The sequence below is a fragment of the Lissotriton helveticus genome, chromosome 10 (genome assembly GCF_964261635.1).
Source record: "Lissotriton helveticus chromosome 10, aLisHel1.1, whole genome shotgun sequence".
Taxonomy (NCBI): Eukaryota; Metazoa; Chordata; class Amphibia; order Caudata; family Salamandridae; genus Lissotriton; species Lissotriton helveticus.
In genome coordinates this window covers 576121957-576139912 of record NC_136071.1, presented here as the reverse complement: position 1 = coordinate 576139912, position 17956 = coordinate 576121957, and the positions used below count along the sequence as shown (strand labels likewise).

The 17956-nt window shown below is 48.2% G+C and overlaps 1 protein-coding gene across 4 annotated transcripts in view; it reads left to right on the top strand.

Moving 5' to 3' along the window:
* USP7 (ubiquitin specific peptidase 7) overlaps positions 1–17956 on the top strand; it is a 1709027-nt gene that overhangs the window by 150013 nt on the left and 1541058 nt on the right. The gene's annotated exons all lie outside the window — the stretch shown is intronic.

Below are 17956 nucleotides of genomic sequence, written 5' to 3'. Positions count from 1 at the left end.
TCCCCCGCCGACGTCAACAGGGCGACGTCCGGCGTCTAGGAACAAGACCCATGCGCCGTCGACAACCAGGCGCCGATCGGCGTCGAAGAGGCGATCTCCGTCGAGGTCTCATCGACGTTCGGTGTCTAGGATGTCCAGAGTTCCTCTGCCGTCGTCACGTAGACACCCGACGTCGAGAGAGAAAGCTGTCGTCGGCAAGTCCGCGCCGTTCGACGTCGAGAGACCGTCGTTCTTTACATCACTCATCGACGATGGGGGATAGATCGACGTCGAGGCACTCTGCGATTCTTGTTACGGAATCGGCTTCACGTCACTCATCTTCAGGTTCCTCCAGTTAATCTTCAAGAACCAGAAGTCCCGTCCATAAATCTCCTCCACGTTGGTCAGAGGTTTCTGCACCTGGGGTGAGGCTGTCCCCTAGATGGTATGTGTGAGAAGTTGGCCTGATATATGATGCTCACTAGTTCTAGTGATCACCTTGTATCAGTCCAAACAACCCTTATGGTGATTGGTTGGAAGTCAACCTTATAGACCAGCTATGCTAATGGTAGCATGGACAAAGCAGTCTTAGGCTAAACTCTTTTGGCATGTGAAGCCAGCTGTTTTACCACATATAACCCCTTGAATACCAGATGAAAGGACACCACACAGGTTGTTATGAAAATAAACAGAATATTTATTAATAACAAACACCTCTGAACTCTGAGATCAGAGGGCTAAGCACATGACAATCTCTTAGGAAAAATACGATAAGTTGCACAAAATGACAATGGTGCCCTAGGGGCACGGCAAACCATATACTAAGTAAATGGTATAAGGAAATCAATAGAAGTAATGGAGCTGTCCAGAGGCTGTAGGATCGCTGGGACTACACTAACCTAACTTTAGGTAAGTAATAGGTGGCCCACGGAACGCGTGTGCAGTGTGTGAACTCACACGCGGGATGCGTAACAACGTCTATGGACAGTACAATTCAAGAAAAAGGTGAGTACGGACAATCCTGACTAGTTAGGACTAAAACGACTGAATCTGGACACTATACTCTTGTTACCTCACCCACGGGCTGCGGGGGCATAGGTGCGAAGTTGTCGGGTTTCTGCATTGAAGTCTATGGCGCCTGAAAGAAAAGATGCTGCAGACTACCAGGAGGAAGATGTCCGGTGCGTGTGGCGCCGCGGCCAGGGCGACTGACTCTGGAATCTGGGGATCACGGTTCGATCCCCGGCGGCAGATTAGCCCAGCACCATGTGACTCTGGGCAATAGCTTGCTTAATCTTCCCGACGGCCCCCAGCGCCTAGAGACCCTAACGGGTGATTGTGCGCTTTACAAATGTGGATATTATTATTATTCACGAGTGGATCGAGGAAGAAGAGGACCTGAAAGCAGAGGGGACAGTGTTCAAAGTCACTAGCCAGTGATCGGTGTGGAACCAGGAGGGAACCAGATGCTGTTGTCGCGATCAGGTGAAGAGTGGACGCTTGTCTCTGCAGCCACGTGGACCAGGAGGTGTCTTCGACGACCAGGATGGAGGCACGAGCTGTCCCACGCAGGCTCTCGCTGTCGGTGGTGTCGGATCCGGATTTGGAGTCAACGGGCCTTGGCAAAGGCAACCCACGCGGTGAGTGGAAACGGCGTCTGGAGTGGACCAGGAGGGTCCAGGGTGCTCCTCTTTTGGAAGGGAGCAAGGGCCAGTCTGGAGCAACCAGACCAGCAGTGTAGATTTCTTGGATCGTCGTCTAGGAGGTCACCAGCCGGCAAGTGACCAGACAACGCGTCGAGCAGCAATCAAGCAAAAGGGCCCCACTCCTATCTCCTGGATGCTGGAGGGCTGGTCTTTGGTGCAGGAGCTGCTCGGGGCTGGGGCTTCTCATTCCCCAAAGCACTTACTCGAGGATGCCTCAGAAGTCGTGCTGGAAGCGAAGTGCAGTCTCTTCAAGATGGCCGGTCCCACGTGTCTCGTCGCACCCACGGGTCTCAGCTGTGCTGCAGATGTGGGTAGAGGTCGGAGAGGTCTGGGAGTCCGAGTCTCGTCGGGCTCTGAAGTCGGGATCCGGCAGGAAGGACGACAAAGTGGACCGCTAGGACACTTGATGGTGCCTGCAGTTGCAGGGTGGACACTCCTTGCCCACAAGGGAGATTCTTCAGTCTTCTGTGGAGCAGAACGTCGAAGTCCAGAGTTTCTTCTTGTAAAGTTGTTAAGGATAATCTAATTTGGAATGGGACCAGCTCCTACCTTTATTCTCCTAAAGGGGGCTGTACTGGTGACTAGGTCCCTCCCATGGGTGGGACCAGTAAGGGGGGGTGGTTACACCCCCTAGCCTTTGTCCGGTTTCGCGCCAGAGCTGGGACTGGAGTGCCCCAGCAACTGGTTTGAACCGGTGTATGCACAGGGCACCTTGTGTGCCCCAGGCATGTCTCATTCCTTTCAGGCCTCCCTACCTCAATACACAAAATCCTGTCTAGGGTGGTACTAGCACCTCCCAAGGCAAGAAACCCTTTGTCCAGGCCTCCCTCGCTGGAAGGACTCCAAGCAGCAGGAGGTCAGATTTGTGTCTGTGGTGGCAGCATCCATTTTGTGATGCTGAGGCTCGAGTTAACTTTAACCGGGGTTCACAGTTACATACATGTCGTGTCCCTCTAGAAGGGTGAAATGCTACCCCCGTCGCCAGAATTGGCGAGGGGGTAGTATTCCAAATCGTATGACACCTTACTCGACATGTTTTGATAATGCTATACCAAAGTTAGCATTTAACAGCGAGGATTATAATGCACTTGAGAGTATATGGTATAGCGTTATCATGGAACAGCTATAAGGACTTCGCTTCTGCAAGCTGCAGACAGGCTCAGCTCATGCTAGAGCACCATCTCACATAATTCCAAGCACTCTGCCTTCAGGATTGATAAGGCCTGCCATAGGAGTGACTGATAGGCATATATGTGTCCATTTTAGGGTTAGATATAGGTATACTATATCTATAGCAAAGGGTGTTTACACCACCTTGCCCCAGGTGTTTTACCAGCCAGTTGTGTCTGTTTAGATGGCCAGCCAGGGGTGGCATAATACATGCTGCAGCCCCTGGTAGGCCTTGGGTTCACCTATGCCCTGGGTACCTAAGGTACACTGTACAGGGGCTGATAAGGTGTCCCAATACCAATTGGTAAATGCACCTAAAGTACATGGATATTAATTTAGAGCGAACAACTAGGCTGTGGGTCTGATTAGCAGGCCCACAGCCAGGGAAAGTCATAAACCAGTGAAGCAAAAAGCAAAAATCTTGGGTGACCATAGGATTGCAGACCCCACTCTCCTACAGTATGCACCACTGCAGAATTGGCAGGAATCGGGGGCCACGGAACGCCTTCGGCAGTACGTCAGCCCGGAACATAGATCTCCGCTGCAAAGGCTGGTGGCTGAAGTACACAGTCAGTCCTCCCAGGCGACAGGCAGCACGTTCACCTGAAAGGAGACCAAAGAGATCTCGTTCTCCAAGAAGGGAGGAACGCCCAAGAAGATCTCGGTCTCCAAGGAGAGAGGAACGTCCCAGAAGGTCTCGTTCTCCAAGAAAGGAAGAACGTTCCAGAAGATCGGGCGAGAGGCACCCCAGTTCCCATCGCAGGAGTAGAAGAACCCCTGCCACATCTTCTACCTCCTCTCCCAGATCTTCCACTAGGGATTACTCCCCTACTCTCACAGACAGCCCTATCTCCAGAGTCTCTGCAGTGGACGACATCAATACTTATCTAGATGTCCTTCAGAGAGGAGCTAAGAAATTAAATATTGAGATGGCTGTCCCACAAGTAATTTTTGAGACATTGCACAAAAAATCTTCTTCCCGTCCGTTACTTCCTTTAGTCCCAGGAATCATGGATTCAGTCGAGAACATTTTCCTTCACCCTGCAACCATCAGAGCAGTGCCGGCTCGTATACAAAAGAAATACAGGCCGGCGGACTCTGACCCAATCTTTGTCAAATCTGATCCACCAGCAGATTCAGTTATTGTGGCAGCGGCTCGAAAGACTCATGCAGTCGCTCCTTCATCTTCTGTCCCGCCAGATAAGGACAGTAAAACACAGGACTCATGGGGTCGCAAAGTTTGTAATGCTGCCGCTTCTGCCCTGAAGGTATCAGTGCGTCCGCTCTTCTGGGAAGGTATGACAGAGCCTTATGGGACTCGATGGAGTGCTTCAAAGCCAAACTTCCGAAGGAACACCAAAAAGACTTTGAAGAGGCACTTACGGAAGGCTGTCTGGTGTCAAACCAGATGATAAGCACCGCGGCGGACTGTGCAGTGTTGTTGGCGGCGCATTCTTATTCACATGGAATATGCGCCAAAAGGTCTTCTTGGTTGCGCTTAACAGGCTTGAAACCGGATGCTCAGCAGCGCATCTTGACTCTTCCTTTCTCTGGGTCCTCTTCGGGGAACACGCAGATGAAGAGATGACCCGGATGAAGACCGAACTGGACACGGTAAAAGCGGTCGGTTTGGAGAAGAAAAAAGAATTCAAACGACGCTTCAAATCCAACAGGGGCAGAGGGGCTCAAGAGAGGGTTCAAACCACTCTGTGGTCCCAGAACAAAAATCAGGGAAAACCCCAATTTCGAGGAGGCAAATCCAACAGAGGTAGAGGAGGTCATCAGCAGTCCTCTTCCACAACGAGAGGAGGGAAAGCTTGAGCAGTGGCTTCCTCTGGCGCCGTTGCCCACTCCAGTGGGAGGACGTGCTTCGCAACATCTGGCAGAGTGGGTCAGCATCACAAAAGTTTGTTGGGTGCTGAATATACTGCGCAATGGATATGCAATAAGTTTCTGTGCGATCCCAAAGTCCATACCTCCTAAAAAGTCTCGCCCGTACCAACTAAATCTTCTCCAGAGAGAGGTCAAGACTCTTCTCCAAAAAAGAGCCATCGAGGAGGTTCCTCCATCTCAAAGGGGAAAAGGAGTCTACTCCAGATACTTTCTTGTCCCCAAAAAAGATCAGGAGGACAAGTTCAGACCCATCTTGGACCTTCGCCATCTAAACAAGGTGGTGGTCAAAGAAAAGTACCGCCTGTTGGCTCTTGCCCAAATATGCCCACATCTTCAAGTCGGAGATTGGATGTGTTCGGTGGATTTGCAAGATGCGTACTTTCATATTCCAATCGCCCTTCGCCATCGGAAATACTTGAAATTTGTGGTAGGAAGCAAGCACTACCAGTACAAAGTGCTGCCCTTCGGGCTCAAGTCAGCACCACGAGTCTTCACCAAATGCATGGCAGTGGTTGCGGCTTATCTACACAAGAAGGGGCTCTTCGTCTATCCATACCTGGACGACTGGCTCCTGAAAGGCCCATCTCCCCGACAGGTACTCAACGACTTTCAACTGTGCCTACAGCAGTTACACAAGTTAGGCCTCCATGTGAACATGGAAAAGTCTGTCCAACAACCGACCCAGAGCATCCACTACCTGGGCGCAGTTCTGGACACAAGTCTGGGAAAAGAGTTTCCTTCGGAGGAGAGACTATCATCTATGAAACTGAAGTGCAGGACTCTCCTCCAGTTCGGAAATCCATCAGTCATGCGGGTAGCTTCCCTGCTGGGCTCCATGGCGTCCTGCATTTTTCTGATACCGAACGCCAGACTGAGAATGCGGCCTCTGCAGCAGGCTCTAGAGGACCAGTGGGACCAAGCGACAGGGGATTGGGAGGATCGAATAAATTTGTCCCAGACAGCGAGGACAGCGAGGTGTTGCTGGGAGTACGGTTTCATCAACCTCTTCCAACACTGTCCGTGGTCACGGGCGCTTCTCTAGAGGGCTGGGGGGCACACATGGGGTGCCTTCAAATTCAAGGTCGTAGGTCAAGTCAGCAGCAAACCTACCACATCAACATGCTGGAGCTTCGGGCAGTTCATCTAGCGCTCAAGGCTTTTCTTCCAGCTATAAACACCGACTCAGTCCTAGTTAAGACAGACAATACCACCACCATCTTCTATCTGAACAAGCAAGGGGGCACACGATCTCGCCCTCTCTCCCTGGAGGCTCAGGCGATCTGGCACTGGCTTCTGGCTCGGGGCCTATCAGTAGTGGCAGTACACCTTCCAGGTGAATTAAACACCAAGGCAGACGCACTCAGCAGGCACTTCGAAGATCAGCCAGACTGGGTGCTAAACGACGAAGTGGTAGAAGAACTTTTTCGTTGTTGGGGTCGTCCAACAATAGACTTTTTTGCAGACGACAAACGCAAAATGCCACGCCTTCGCGTCCAGATTCCACCGGCCCGGGACGCAGGGGAATGCTCTCCTGATGGATTGGTCAGGAACATTTGCTTTCGCGTTTCCTTCCCTGGCTCTGATTCCGAAGGTGGGTTCCAAGCTCCTCAGGTCGGACATGGAGATGATCTTGATAGCTCCGGATTGGCCACGGCAGTGGTGGTACCCAGACCTTCTGCATCTGTCTGTGTCCACACAGACGGCTTCCTTGCAGGCCGGACCTGTTGAGCAAGATGAACGGGAGGATACTTCATCCCAACCTCCCATCACTGAACCTGACAGCATGGCTCCTGAGGTCCTGCAATATGGGCATCTGAACCTGCCTCCCGAATGTATGCACATTTTAAAAGAGGCTAAGAGGCCTTCCACGAGAGCGTCCTATGCGTTCAAGTGGTAAAGTTTTACATATTTATTTATTTTATTTTGAAAGTTTTATATAGCGCGGACAAGATCTTTGCAGATATCAGAGCGCTTTACACAGAAGGGGTACATGAGGGAACATAGTCAAAAACAGTTAAGTCAGAGGAGCATACAGTACAAATAAGTGAGGGCAAAGCCAATCATGTAAATCAGTAAATCAATAATACAAGTAATGCAAATATGCAACGGGGTCGAACAAGTAATACAGATCGGTGCCTATTCTTAAGGAGACCTAATTAACAGTTCATGTGTATTTTGCCATGAGGATAGCTTTTACTTCTTTCTTAAAGAGTGTAGTGGGCGAGATGAGCCTAGTTTCGGGGGGGAGTGAGTTCCAGATTCTGGGTGCCATTCCTGAGAAGGAGCGTTTATATGTTTTTTCCTTCTACGTGGTTTCAGCAGAAGATTGTTTGTACCTCTAGTGTTTCTAGCGCCGCCAGAGATTGTCAACTTCTGAGTGAGGTAGCCGGGAGAGTTCAGGTGTAGCGCCTTGTGAGATGTCATCAGTGATGTCACTGACCATGTCATGAATGATCTAATATGTGACATCATCAGCAGTGGATTGCGGGTGCGCGAAATATAGTTAGTACAACTAACTATATAGGAGCAATTTCATTGGTTTTGTATGAGTAAAATGTCCAGCTAACTATAACACCACTAAAACTTATCGTTTTTTGAGTGAATTTCAAAGGTTTTTCTAAAAGCTAATTCCTAACTATATAACTCCTGAAACCTATGGTTTTTTCAGTGAATTTCAAAGGTTTTTTAAATGCTAATTCCTAACTATATAAGGCCTGAAACCTATGGTTTTTTCAGTGAATTTCAAAGTAAAGTAAAGTCCACATTTGTAAAGCGCACAATCACCCGTAAGGGTCTCTAGGCGCTGGGGGCCGTCGGGAAGATTAAGCTAACTATAACACCACTAAAACTTATAGTTTTTTGAGTGAATTTCAAAGGTTTTTTAAAAGCTAATTCCTAACTATATAACCGAAACCTATGGTTTTTTCAGTGAATATATGTATGTGTATGTGTGTGTGTGTGTGTATATATATATATATATATATATATCTATATATATATCCATCCCCTACTGGCGGTCGCCAGTCGGTAGTTATAGTTAGGATTGATTTCCATAGGGAAATCGTAACATTCTATTTGGAATAACTTTGGCGCCGGTGGAGGAATCTGCCTGAAATTTTCAGCAACTGTGCTTCGCGGCGCTCCGGTCCTTCCCTGAAAGTTTGAGGGGGGATTCGTCAAGCGGGGGCCGAGATAAAAGGGGGTCCCAAAACGTGTTTTCCCCATGTTAATTTCCATAGGGTGGTCGGTCGCACCTTTAGCTCGAACGGCTGAATGGATTTTCACCAAACTTGGCAAAATTGTACGGACTGGTATCCCGATGTGCCTTTGCTATGTCTCAAGATATGTGCTCCAGAGGATTTTGAGTAATTTAGGTTCAAAAACATTTATATATCTATAGCCGCGCCCCGGTACGCGCACCGGGGAGCGCTCCGGGCGCGCCACGCGACTTGCGCACGGAAAGCTGATTGGCTCTCGGGTGTCTGTAAACATTCGAAACAGTCCGGAGCGGCCGCCATCTTGTCTCGGTAGGATAGAGACACTTGAGGTGGTAAAAACAAAGGGGGAAATAATCAAAAGGGGGCAGGGTAGACCCCCCCCCCCCCCAACCCCCTAGGTTTGATGTGGGGGCCATAAAAGGGTCCCTCGGGTAAAAACATTTTTTAATTTTTTTTCCGGTTTTCGCGGGGGGAGCGCCCGGTACGCGCACCGGGGAGCGTAGCATGGGGAAAACCCCGTTCATTCACTGCGTCACCTCTACGACCCTTTCTTGCGTCAATATGTCCCTTTTGCATACAATACACCTGACGTAGGTAGAATGTGGCGCTGGGGTTTACAAAGTGACGCATGTACCTAGATGCGTCACTTTGTAAATATGACTGAATAAGGTGCATTTTTAACAGCACTGGTGCGTCACAAAAAGTGACGCACCGGTGGCGTAAAAGTGACGCATGGCCTCATAAATGAGGCCTTCATTCTTCTACTCATGCGTCATATTAAATATATGACGTATTATGTCGCAAGTACTTTTAGATACGTCCGTATTTCAGACGTATCTGTAAGCGCAAAAGTGATGCATTGCTGGAGTGTCACAAAAATGATGCAACTCCAGCAGTGCATCTTTTCTTACCCTTACACACCCCGTTCCTTTTCTACATTTTGTTTGAATAACCACATTCCCCATGTTCACTCTCCTTCTCCTTACTTTCGTTCCCAACACTCACCTTCTTTCAGTCCCACCTACTTCACTTCCTTTCTCCTCTCATACTTTTCTGTTCTTTCTTACTCATTTTCCTTTCATTTATCAATGCACTCCACTTCACTTACTCTTTTTCATTTTTTTAAGAATGTAGCTCTTTGATGAGAATTGGAGGTAGTTCTGAAAAGAACTTTTTTTTTCTCTTTTTTTAGAACTACAACAAAAACAGGTAATGGAAACTGCTCAACAGGAGGAAAAATAAAATAAAAAATTAGGGCTGGTAACGGCAGTGATGGTTCTCCAATGCTCGAACCATGAGCAGAACACTTTGCTCCCCACAGGAAAGTAGCTGATCACAGTATCTGCATTTAAGGGCGCCTTTGTTAAATGCAGGCTGAATGTTCGGAACCTGCTCTTGTGATCTCCCCCTCACCGATGGTGTTCGTCCTCCGGTTGATGTAGAGGCCCCATCACTGGGAACCTTTTGTGCCAGAGCCCTGACACTTTCCCAGGCAAAATTCTGGGGGTGCCTTCTCTCCACATGGCGAATCATTGTGGAGTTCCGAAAAGAATATTTTTTTATTGGGGTTACCCCGTGACAGGACTGTGTGACAGATCCTGCACTCCACTTTTGGAGCATTTACCTTCTGGTGATCAGGTATGGAAATTTTTTTCCAGATGAAATGTTCTTTGTATTTTGGCTGAGGAGGCTCTTCATCGATGAATTTATTGGAGTCATCTAGACTGCTGGATGGTCTGGCAGCCATGATAATCCAAGATATCCAACAAAGAACCGACAGCAAAACAGGCAGGTCTTTCAGTCACAAAAGTGAAAGAAGAAGTGAAGGAAATGGGTGGGGATTTCATTCTTTATAAAAAATTTTTTAGCAACCAATGAAAAGTGGTAAAAACAAAGGGGGAAATAATCAAAAGGGGGCAGGGTAGACCCCCCCCCCCCCCCCCCAACCCCCTAGGTTTGATGTGGCGCGTCCCGGGGCCTGCGGCGTAAGCGCGCCAGGACGTTGCGCGATCGTATGCGCTCGCGTGCTTCCGGGTGCGCTTACGCAGTGCGTCATATGACGTATCACGCGGTTACGCGAAACGTCACGATGTTGTTTTCGTTTGCGAGAATAGCGCTAACGGGACGCTCCCGGTACGCGCCCCGTGGCGCGCCGTAACATTGCGCTTAACCGTGCGTTCACCGGTACGCGCACCGGGAGCGCCCCAGGGTTAAAAATAAAAAATAAAAAAATTTGACAGTTATACAATATAAATTTTTTTTAAAATTTATTATTTTTTATAGCTATAAAGATTTGCTATTAAAAAACCATTGAAATTCTCTGATAAAACCATAGGTTTCACACCAGTTATAGTTAGGAATTAGCATTAAAAAAACCTATTAAATTCACTGAAAAAACCATAGGTTTTACACCAGTTATAGTTAGCTGGAAGTTTTACTCGCATAAAACCATTGAAATTCCCACGTTCTAGTTAGTTGGACTCACTATAACTTGCGTGTGCAATGCACTGCTGATGACGTCACATATTACATCACTCATGACATGGTCAGTGACATCACTCATGACATCACTGATGACACCATCCTTGTGACATTACAGACCTCCTTTCACTGTAATGTAACCCTTGAAACACATATTCAAAAATAGAAACTAAATTTTTCAAAGAAATGGAGATACCCATACCAGTTACAACAACCAATTCAATAATTCCACCATCTATATACACATCCACTCATTCACCAACAGTTCTATATAGTCACTCATACATATACTCACTCATCATATGTAGTGATACACCTATACATCCTGTTACACGACAGGCATCCAAAAGTTACTCACACACATACTCACACATGCAAATAAACTATTGAACATCCATTTATTTGCATATACAGCTATACACACACTACCGCTTTACTTCTAAGGAAACTTACACATACTTACTCTCTTAAACAATCACTTATAGAAACACATACTAATTTAAACAGGAACTCTTACAATCCCTCACTCTCACATATACTCACTTATATACATCAATATTCACATATACTAGATTAAAACATATGTAGTTACTGATAAACACTAGTGAGCCAGTCATTCACTCACTAACACACACACATACACACTCATCCACCCATCCACCCATACAGTCCTGCACATATGCGGTCTTCAAAACACATACAAAGAGAGACAGTCATTCATGCATCTATGTGCTAAGTAATACCCCCACCAAACGATACAAACACTCATACTAAGAAAAACATCTAATAACCCATATACATACATGTAGCTACTCAGCAACCCATGCAGCCACTTATACACAAAGTGAAACACTAATACATATATTTAAATATTTAAACATTACTCTCAAATATATGTATTTTAAAAAAACATCCATGTAAACACTCATTTAAACATTTATTCTTCCATCAACTTTTACATATACATATATAATACATAATTATTTTTTAAAAAGAGACACATTCACTGGATGGTGTCATCAGTGATGTCATGAGTGATGTCACTGACCATGTCATGAGTGATGTAATATGTGACGTCATCAGCAGTGCATTGCACGCGCAAGTTATAGTGAGTCCAACTAACTATAACGTGGGAATTTCAGTGGTTTTATGCGAGTAAAACTTCCAGCTAACTATAACTGGTGTGAAACCTATGTTTTTTTCAGTGAAAAAAATAAATATATATATATACACATATATATATATATATATATATATATCAGTCCAAATCCCAAACGATTGAAGGAAGGCACTGACACCGTGAATTCTACTCAAGGAAGGTATTTATTCCAACATGCTGCACAAGACGCGTTTCGGCGGAAGCCTCCGCCTTGCTCACTCACTCTGCAAAAAGTGATGCTGACATGTATAAGCATACTGACACATCCCAACAACGCTATGGCTTGACTGGTTGTTTGTTGCCATAGTAACCATGAGTCATGATTTTTCCAGAGATAGACATAGAAGAGTTTAAAATTGTAAACATTCTTCTAACAATATGTCTAATTTGACTACTTAAACAATATAAGCTAATCTTTGCATAAACAGATTCAGTGATACTTAAAACAATAACTTTCAAGGCGAGAATAAACGCAAATTAGTCAACCCGATCTGTGCAATTTTACATCCTTGCACAAACGGAATAATCGTTCTGAAAAAATAAGTGGTTAGTTCATCCCTGGATTCTGAGTCCTATTACTACTACTTGTTTAAAGAGTTGCATTGCCTAAAAATTACAATATAGTCAATAACCGGTGCAGATAGAAAAATTATATCTTAATTCTCAAATTAGGTTCATAGATGTACCTTGATAAGGACAAATTATACAGTTTACTGGTGCTTATAGCCTTAATTCACTACACCTCAACAGTCTATAGTAGTGAATTACACATGCCATCTGTTAAATTATAATCATTTTCAGTTACACAGGACCTGGACTATAATCCTTCGGTATACGGGCACCTTGCACGAGCCTCGTCTCTAAGTGGAGTAAGGTAAATTGTTCTGTACATTGACACATTATGGCTCCATTGTTACTAGATGAACCTGTGAATATCTACTGCACTAGTTGGGTTTAGGTGATTTGACTCTTTATATACATGTTTGGTGAGAACATACTCAAGGTATATATAATGGATACTAAGTCAGACACTTAGCTTAACTAATAAAACAGCAAAAAAACGAAAGTATTTACATCTATACAGTTGCAGATATGTTACAGGAGCGGGTCTCCGATAAGGAAGAGGCTAATGCTGGATTATAAGTGTACAGTTACACTTGTGTATATGTATGTATGTATGTGTGTGTATATGTATGTATATGTGTGTATATGTGTGTATATGTGTGTATATGTATGTATATATATGTATATGTGTATTTATATATATATGTTCGAGGCATGTGGGCTGCTGAATTCATATCTATAGCATAGATCGCCGCCTAGTGTTGGGTCCGGATGATTGCACATTGTTGTCCTGGAAGAGTCTTTGAAGTATCACGAGATAGGTGGCTCCTCCCCTGGACTACAGTGCGCATGGGCATCGACTCCATCCCCAGATTGTTTTTTTCCGCCGTTGGGTTCGGTTGTATATTAGACATCTCCAGTTCGGAGTCGATATAGACTTTTCTTACGGCCCGAAGGCCTTCTCTTAACTGTCGGTATTGTTTGCGTTCGGTCCCAACTCTGTTCCGGCTCAGTTCCCGAGTCGGACGACCAGAGGAGAGTCGCGTGGCTCTTCGGTACTCGGGGCCCAGCCGACTCAGCAAGACTTGCGACAACATCATGGAACGGAGTCCGTTTAAAAAATGTCCCGTGTGCGGATCTAATTACCCGCACATCGACGTCCACCCTGTGTGCAACAAGTGCCTGTCGCCGAACCACGATGAAGCCAACTGTATGGCTTGTTCCAGGTTTCGATTGAAGAAGACGATTCGACTTCGGCGCGTGGTGCGCCAGGAGGCCCGGCAGTCGGCCCCGGCACCGGTGGATATCTTTGACAGAGAAGAAGCAGACGAGCAAGAGATTCATCTGCAAGTTTCCCCTCCAGCGGAGGAGATCGACTACGGATACAACGCAGACGTCGAGGTGGTTGAGGCAACACAAGTAGTCGACGAGGTAGGAGACGACAATGAGGCCTACGGGGCCACGGAAGATAGCTCGTGTGAAGAGCTAGGCCCCGAACTAACAATTGCTACGGCTCAGGTCGAGGGATCGCCACGCGGCCTTACCCAAGACTTTCCACCCAAATCCACGGCCTCGCCTCTGGGCCCGGCTACGGACACTTCTGCGGAGCCGACGTTGGTCAAAACGAAACCGAGACCTTCGGTGTCGACGAAAGCAAAAGTAATTGAGACGCCATCGAAACTGAAGACTTCTGCCACCCCGGCCGCCTCCTAGTCTTCGGACACGTCGGGGCAGCCGAAGAAGGCTGTCGACCCGGGGAAGTCGGCTAAGGGCGCCGTGTCGAAGTCGGTCAAAGCCGTCGACCCGAAATCGGCGAAGGGCATCGAACCGAAGACTGGGGCCCCGCGCCCCGTAATCAAGGCCGTCAACGCAGAAGGCCGTCGGACCGGCAGGGGGACGCAGCGCGCAGAAACAGGCTGATCCGGTTCCGGATAAACATAAGGCATCGACGCAAGAGTCTTCCCTCGCTGGTGGACCGAAGAAGTCTGTCGGATCGACGAAACCGTCTGCTTAGTTTACGAAGCAGGTGTCGGATTCTCTTCAACGCATCAGGAACAAGGCTTCCGCGTCTGCACCGAAGGATGCTTCCGCCACGAAGCCAGCTGCCACGACGCCAAAGTCTTCAGCGCCTCTCCTGTTTACGTTGCCGCCAAAGGTGGCACCGAAGGCCTTCGCTCCACGGTCGGTCACCGAAGCGCCCGTCCCTGTGTCCACAGCGCAGAAGCCTTCTCAGCCGCTTGGAACCTTGTAAGCTCGACAAACCTCGGTGGAGGAGCAGTCGGAGCACTATATCGACGCCGACACCGGGAAACTCACCCTCTACAAGAGGAAGATCACAGGAACCCAGCCTTTGGAGTCCTACACCATTCCTTTGAAGCGCAAGAAGCCTGCTGCGGACTCCCCTGTTCTGGTGGAGCCTCTTGCTACACCGACTCCACGAGTGGCTACACCCTCACCCACTTATTCGGATGTGGAGGGTGGGGATGGTGATGACGAGGAATATGGCTTTCCTGCCAACACTGATCCTGAGGATCACAACGACTCATGGACAGTTGCTGGTGACACAGGGGATCAGCACACTGCCCAGGACCCTCAAGTGTACGCTGTCAAGACCTCTCCTACCGAGGATTCAGCTGCCTTTAATGCTCTAATTGAGAGGACGGCTAAAAACCACGACGTGGACCTCCACACTGACCCTATCGAAGTGGACTTCCTTTTTGATACCTTTTCCACTGCAGAAAAAACTGTCAAGACTCTCCCCATGCTGAAGGGGGGTTCTCAAACATGCTGCAGACATTTTTAAGGAACCCAGACGGGCCAGGGTGGTCAACCCTAGGATTGAAAAAAAATATAGGCCGGCGCCTGGCGACCCCACCTACATCAGAGGCCAGTTGCCATTAGACTCACTGGTTGTCTCTAATGCCCGGAAGAGGGCAAACTCACAAACCACTGGTGATGCTCCTCCCCCCGACAAGGAGTCTAAAGTGCTGGAGGCATCAGGGAAGAGGGTGGCGGCTCAAGCGGCCAATATCGGGCGTATCTCTAACACTCAGGCGCTACTAGCCAGATATGACGGGGCGCACTATGACACACTAGAGTCCCTGTTGCAACATCTTCCGGATCAGTATAAAGAGGCAGCTGAGATGCTTATTCAGGAAGGGAAGCTTATCTCCAACGCTTCCATTAAGTGTGCACTGGACATAGCGGACACCGCGGCCAGGTCCATTAACACCAGTGTCATGTTGAGAAGTCAGGCCTGGCTCAGGATCTCCGGTTTCAAGCCGGAGATACAAACTACCATCCTCAATCAGCCAGCTAACCCCGATAGGCTATTTGGTCCTGAGGTGGATACAACCTTGGAAAAGATAAAGGATACCGAAACTGCTAAATCCATGGGGGCTCTCCAGTCCCAGCAGTTTCGGGGCAGCACTATTCGTCGCTCAGGCAATAGAGGTGTTTCCAGAGGCCAGATGTCCCAGCAAACGCAATACAATAAAGGTGGGGCGCAATCCTCTTACACCAAGCAGAGTAGAGGCGGCTATCTGGGCAACAGCACCAAGGGCAGAGGTCGTGGAAACAACAACTCCCGCTCCTCCGCCACCACCAAACAGTGACGCCCTGTCGCTGCCCACGACCATACTACACCTGTCGGGGGGAGACTCCAGCGGTTCCTGCCCGTCTGGAGATCCATCACCACAGACAGGTGGGTCAGGAAACTTATCCAGTTTGGTTATTGTTTGGAGTTAACATCCACTCAACCCAACATGCCACCAAAACACCGTCCTATGTCCAAAGAGCATTTGCACTTATTGCAGCAGGAGGTACTCGTCATGCTGCAAAAAAGGGGCAATCTAGCTCGTGCCAGTGGAGGAAGAAGGCACGGGAGTGTACTCCCTGTACTTCTTAATCCCAAAAAAGGACGGATCCCTCAGACCCATACTGGACCTCAGACCCCTGAATCAGTACATTCTGTCAGAACACTTTCATATGCTCACACTGCAGCAAGTTCTCCCGTTGCTCGATCAGGGAGACTTGCTCGCAACCTTGGATCTCAAGGATGCCTATTTCCACATTCCACTGCATCCATCACACAGGAAAATACCTCCGGTTCACTATTCAGGGTCGGCATTATCAGTTCAAGGTCCTGCCTTTCGGGGTGACCACAGCACCCAGGGTGTTCACAAAATGTCTGGCGACTGTAGCTGCGCACCTCAGGAGGCAGAACGTTCACGTTTACCCTTATCTGGACGACTGGCTTGTCCAAGCGAAGTCGGCCCAGCAGTGCGCCGCCAACATGTCCCACACCATTCACCTCCTTCACGATCTGGGATTCTCACTAAATTATCCCAAGTCGCACCTTCAACCGGCCCATGTGCTGCAATATCTGGGTGCGACGATCAATACTCTGGCAGCCACGGCTAAGCCAACTTCTGTGAGGATCGACAGCATTCAGTCTCTGGTCCTGAAGTTCAAACCGCAACACTCGCTCCCAGCAAGAGTGTTCATGCAGTTGATGGGCATGATGGCCTCCTGCATTTTCATAGTCCCGCACGCGAGACTACATATGCGTCCGCTACAAGAATGCTTGGCTCATCAGTGGACTCAGGCTCAGGGACAGTTAAACGACCTAGTGTTGGTGACCTGTCGGGCATACAGCTCTCTGCATTGGTGGAATCCACACAACCTTTGCAAGGGCCGACCGTTCCAAGAGCCTGTGCCACAGATTATCCTGACAACAGACTCATCTCTCCAGGGATGGGGAGCTCATGTGCTCCACTACACAGTGCAGGGACTATGGACAACGCAGCAGCAGAAGATGCACATCAACTACCTAGAACTGATGGCAATCTTCATGGCATTGAAGGCATTCAAAGTACATCTGTGCAACAAAGTCGTGTTGATCCGGACGGACAACATGACGGCCATGTACTACATTCAAAAGCAGGGAGGTACGCACTCTCCGCAGTTGTCTCATCTAGCTCAGAGCATGTGGAAGTGGGCCATTCAGAGGAACATCTTCCTCATGGCGGAACACCTCCCGGGCAAGGACAATCAGATGGCGGACCTGCTCATCAGGTACACCCACCAAATGCACGAGTGGGAGATACATCCATCAGTACTCCGCCCGTACTTCCAGCAGTGGGGTCATCCAGAGATAGACCTGTTTGCCACAAGGGAAAACGCAAAATGCCAAAGCTTTGCCGCCAGGTTCCCTCTCCCACAGTCGCAGGGCAATGCGATATGGTTGAACTGGTCAGGCAGATTTGCGTACGCTTTTCCCCCAGCACCTCTCATACCGCTGGTGGCACGAAAGCTAAAGCAACACTCGCTGACACTCGTCCTGGTTGCTCCAACGTGGGCACGCCAACCATGGTACACCACGTTTCTAGAACTCTCCGTGGTACCGCATCAAAGGCTGCACCTCACACCCAGGCTTTTGACGCAGAGCCATGGCGACATTCAGCATCCAGACCCGCAACAGCTCAACCTGGCGATCTGGCTCCTGAAGTCTTAGAGTTTGGCTACCTTGACTTGCCTCCTGAATGCATGGATATCATACGGGAGGCAAGAAAGCCCACCACCAGAGCTTGCTATGCAGCGAAATGGAAGCGGTTTGTCATTTACTGTTCTGAACACGACATCAACCCGCTAGATGCATCCATTCCCAACATCATCTGTTATTTGTTACATCTTTACAAATGCAATCTAGCATATGCTTCCATTCGGATACACTTATCCGCCATAGCGGCTTATCTCCAAAACAGGCAGCACCTCTCCGTTTTCAG